The sequence below is a fragment of the Nelumbo lutea genome, chromosome 3 (assembly GCF_056320005.1).
Source record: "Nelumbo lutea isolate HS-2025 chromosome 3, American lotus-T2T, whole genome shotgun sequence".
Classification (NCBI taxonomy): Eukaryota; Viridiplantae; Streptophyta; class Magnoliopsida; order Proteales; family Nelumbonaceae; genus Nelumbo; species Nelumbo lutea.
Window position 1 is genome coordinate 58,137,346 of NC_142686.1, and position 5,687 is coordinate 58,143,032.

The window sequence follows — 5,687 nt, forward strand, 5'->3', positions numbered from 1 at the left end:
TTTAGCAGCAGAAGAAGGGTAAAATAGTAAATTAATGATGCCCGTTAGTCAAGTTACCGTTATCTCACTAACACGGTGAGTTTTGGATGTTTTGAAAAGTTATGGTGAGTTTAAGAGAATTCATAAAAAGTGATGGTGGGTTTTGGACAATTTCCCTAAAATGAATACTAGGTGAGGATAAGAAAGGCTCTAACTCTAGAACTGGCACTTGGAAACTGAACTCTAATTCATTTCCTCTTCTCCATTGTACTCTCCCTTAAATTTCTATTTTTGGGATGGTTACCAAATTCACTCTGTACAATCATCTATAACCATTTTAACAAAAGTCCCCAGGAAGTTACAGAAATTATGTTACCAGGACAACTCAGTGTCTCAAACTAAATGGGTCTAGACATGTCAAGACACGGATATGATTTGATGCTTGGCACAAAACTTCCTACAAGACGCAATGATAGTGTTTAGAATGTTGGTAATCAAGGAAAGTTGGGGAACAACCAAACAAGAAACATGTTGCGGATGCGTTCATAGGGAGGACATACAGCCGCCGACGGCAGCAGTGAGGAGGGGCCCACAAAGGCGGCAGCTTATCTTGCTCATCTTATCTTATTCTTAATAGTTTTCCTTATCTCCTAGAGTTTGATTTACCTATTAGAAGTAGGAGTCTATTGATCCTAAAAGTGTGAATTATCCTTATCTGTGAGTATTCGAATTCTACTGGGAATCTTCCCACACCTCTTGTAATCTCCTATTTAAGGAGTTGCAAATTGAGAATAAAGCATTCAGTTTTCAGTCAAGAAAGAGTAGGAGAGTTAGGGTGATCTCTTGAACAAATCACCCTCAGTTCGCCACCATAGGGTCTGCGCGCAAAGGGAAGGGCAAGGGGAAGCTAGGAGTTCTCCCCGTGGACCGACCCGTGACAAGATCCTACGCTAGGGCCCATAACATTTTGGTATCAGAGCCAAACGTCATGGGCGACATGGAGCAGCTGTCCTCCAGGGTCCACGATTTGGAACACCGACTCATGGAGAACCACGCGGAAGTAAGAGAAGTCAAGGAAGATGTCAGGGAGCTTCGTCGCCTACTCGAGTTATACTTCTCCACCAGGGAGAGGAGCCCTGAAGGGGCGACCACCAGCAACAACCGCCGCCCAGAATTGGCGAAGGAATCCAGCAAACGACCGATCGCCGCCCCAACAGCACCGGTCATACCCAAGTACAGTTGACTGGAGTTTCCCTCAAAAAGCAGCAGCGGCGACCCATTGGGATGGCTGTACCGCTGCGAGCAATTTTTCCGGAATCAGCGCACGGAAGAGAAAGATAAAGTCAGCTTGGCCGCATTCCATATGACAGACGAAGCACAGCTCTGGTTCTACCGGGTAGAGCAAGAGGAACCAGGTCTCAGTTGGGATCAGTTCAAGTCCTACTGCCTTCGGACCTCCATTAACAAGCAACCCATTGGGAGAGTTGATTAACCTCAAGCAGACCAGGACTGTAGCCGAGTACCAATGACAATTTCAGACTCTTCTCGCTAGAGCCTCTTCAATGCGCCCAGACAGCAGGTGGATATGTTCACCACTGGGCTAGCCGAACCTCTGAGAGTCGATGTAGAGATGCAGAGCCCTCCCAACCTGGTCACTGCGATAAACTTAGCCCGCGCCTTCGAGCGCAAGCTACAGATCAGCCGAGGGTCCTTCAGCATGGGGCGTTCAGCGACTTCTTGGGCAAACCTGAAATCAGCTGGAGGAGGGTCTTCGTTGACAGCCAGCAGGGAACAACGACTCCACTCAGGCAACACTTCCAAACCGGCGCCCAGCATAGGAAGCAACACGACAGCACCCCCCATCAAACACTTATCTAGAGCTGAGATGGCGGAGCGACGGGCAAGAGGTCAATGCTTCAATTGCAACGAACTGTACTCAGTCGGGCACCGATGCAAGCGGCTGTTCTGCCTCCTAGTTGACGAACTGGAGGAAGACGAGGAGGAGCAGACAGCACTAGAACCAGAAATCTCCCTCCACGCCATCACCGGAGTACAGAACTCCCAAACCATGCAGCTACAGACACAAGTGGCAGGGAAACCAGTTCGCATTCTGGTGGACTCGGGAAGCACCCACAATTTTATCAGCAAGGAAGCAGCACTTCAACTGAAACTGCCGGTGCAGGGCAGACCGCGACTTCAAGTAGCCGTCGCAAATGGGGAGAGGGTTCACAGCCCGGGAATCTGCCAGAACATCCAAATTCAAGTTGAATCATAACCCTTTTTTCCTGATTTATTTGTACTGCCCCTGGACAAGTTCAATATAGTGCTTGGAGTCAAGTGGCTCATCACTATAGTCCCTATCCTATGGGACTTCAGTGCCCTAACCATGACTTTCAACCTGAATGGGAGGCAAGTCTCCTGGCAAGGAACCAAGGTAAGGGCGAAGAGACCGCAGGTACATACTCTCCATGGCGACACCATGCACACCGCAGAGATAGAGAGACTTCTCACCGACTTCCTAGACGTGTTTTCCGAACCCAAGGGACTTCCACCCATCCGGTCGTGTGACCATTGGATTCCTTTAACCCCAGGTTCCGAACCTGTCATCGTCCGGCCATACCGCTACCCGCACCTGCAAAAAGATGAGATAGAAAGACAATGTGTAGAGATGTTGGAACAAGGAATCATCTGCCCCAGCCACTCACTCTTTTCTTCGCCGGTCTTATCGGTACCGAAACAGGACAACACCTGGAGGTTTTGTGTGAATTACAGGGAACTTAACAACAGAACCGTCAAGGACAAGTTTTCGATTCCCGTGGTAGATGAACTACTAGATGAACCCCACGGATCTCAATACTTCTCAAAACTGGATCTTAGATCAGGGTACTTTAAGGTCCGGATGGGCCCTAAGGATGTGGAAAAAACAGCCTTCCGGACGCATCATGGCCACTTCGAATTTCTGGTCATGCCATTTGGCCTAACCAACGCTCCCTCCACATTTCAGTCTTTGATGAACGAGGTATTTAGGCCCCACCTCCACAAATTCGTCCTAGTATTTTTCGACGACATCCTGGTTACAGTACATCATGGGTGGAGCACGTTCGTCACCTACGAACTATTCTGGAACTACTGCGCCAACACTAACTCTTCCTAAAGCAAGCCAAGTGCTCCTTTGGGGAACGACAGGTACTTTATCTGGGACATGTGATCAGCGGAGAAGGTGTTTCGGTAGATGGCTCCAAGATCCAAGCAATTCAAGAGTGGTCCAAACCTCAATCCACCAAGGCTCTCCGCGGGTTCTTGGGACTCACAGGATATTACCGCAAGTTCGTTAAGGATTACGGACTCTTGGCTGCCCCATTGACCAGGATGCTGAAGAACTCATTCCAGTGGGATGAAGCAACAGACGCCGCCTTCACAACCCTAAGAAATGCACTCTCCTCCACCCCAGTGTTGCGGTTACCAAACTTTGACCTAGAATTTACAGTTGAATGTGATGCTTCCGGTATGGGCACTCGAGCGGTACTACAACAGCAAGGGCACCTCGTAGCCTTCTTTAGCCGCAAATCGGCTGACTACGAGCACGAGTTGATTGGTCTAGCCAAGGCCGTACAACACTGGAGGCCATACTTGTGGGGTAGACCCTTCGTCGTCAAGACGGACCACTACAATCTCAAGTACCACCTAGAGCAACGGCTTACCACTCCACCCCAACAGCACTGGGCAAGTAAACTGCTCGGGTTTGACTTCCGGGTAGAACACAAGGGGGGAACCTTAAATCGGGCCGCAGATGCACTATCCAGGCGTGACGAAAATGCTATACACCTTTGTGCAATCTCCCGGCCCCGCATCACCCTATTGGAAAGCATTAGGAGCGTGCTGCCCCAATCACCGAAATGGGGGGACCTGGTTCAAGAGATACAGTCCGGAGTAACCAACCCGAACTGGTCCCTCCACGACGGACTAGTACTATACAAGGGGCTGGTATACCTCCCAACAGATTGTCCATTAATCCCCGCCATCATCTCCAGCATTCATAACGCCACACATGAAAGGGTTCAAAAGACGTTGCACCACATCCACACTGATTTCCATTGGCATGGTATGCGGGCTTCGGTTAGGGATTTCATCCAGAATTGCTCCATGTGTCAACAACAAAAATGGGAGAATTTACACCCGGCAGGCCTCCTCCAGCCGCTTGCACTCCCAACACAAATCTGGGCTGATATCTCCATGAACTTCATCGAGGGCCTGCCCAAGGTCGGGGGGGAAATAAGTTTTATTCGTGGTGGTGGATCGTTTCTCCAAGTATGCTCATTTCATTCCCTTATCCCACCCATACAGCGCTGTCTCGGTCGCCCACGTCTTCTTCACACATATTTTCCGCTTGCATGGGCCACCCGAATCCATCATCAGTGACAGGGACCCAATCTTTACCAGCACCTTCTGGAAGGAGCTATTTCGATTGCAGGGCACGACACTAGCTTTTTCATCCGCCTACCATCCTCAGACGAACGGACAAACAGAGGTCATAAACCGAACCATAGAGATGTACCTCCGTTTTTTTGTGGGCGACCAGCCACGGCGATGGGTGGATTGTCTTCCATGGGCAGAATACTGCTACAACACAGCCTATCACTCCTCCCTTGGCATGACTCCGTTCCGGGTTGTCTATGGTCGGGATCCCCCCCCCGCCTACTGTCCTACGAACCCGGTTCGACACGACTGGAAGAAGTCGACCGTAGTCTACAGGATCGCGATGCCCTCCTGGCTGACGTTACTCTCCGCTTACAGCAGGCTCAAACACGCATGAAGAATATCTACGATCAGCGCCACAGGGACCTAACCTTCGAGCCGGGACAATTCATGTGGTTGAAGATCCAACCCTATCGGCAGCATTCTCTCAAAGGCAGATCTCCCCCTAAATTGGCCCCCAAGTTTTACGGACCCTTCAAGGTGGTACGGCAAATCGGAAAGGTTGCATATCAGCTTGAGCTACCAGAGCACAACAAACTCCATGATACCTTCCACGTGTCCCTGCTCAAGCCATTTATAGGAACCCCTCCCGATGAGGTACCTCCCCTTCCACCTGTACGAGACGGCAGACCCATTCTACAACCTCAGGCTCTGGTTCGATCCCGCATCAATCGGGGCACCCTCGAAGCCCTAGTGGAGTGGGACAATCTACCACCAGCTGAGGCCACCTGGATTCCCTGGACTGTTCTGCAAGACGCCTACCCCAATCTCGAGCTTGGGGACAAGCTCGTCATCCAGGAGGGGTGTAATTTTGCGGATGCGTTCATAGGGAGGACGTACAACTGCCGACGGCAGCAGTGAGGAGGGGATCACAAAGGCGGCAACTTATCTTGCTCATCTTATCTTATTCTTAGTAGTTTTCCTTATCTCCTGAAGTTTGATTTACCTATTAGATGTAGGAGTCTATTGATCCTAAAAGTGTGAATTATCCTTATCTGTGAGTATTCGAACTCTACTGGGAGTCTTCCCACACCTCTTGTAATCTCCTATTTAAGAAGTTGCAAATTGAGAATAAAGCATTCAGTTCTCAATCAAGAAAGAGTAGGAGAGTTAGGGTGATCTCTTGAGCAAATCACCCTCAATTCGCCACCATAGGGTCTACACACAAAGGGAAGGGCAAGGGGAAGCTAGGAGTTCTCCCCGTGGACCGACCTGTGACAAGATCCTACGCT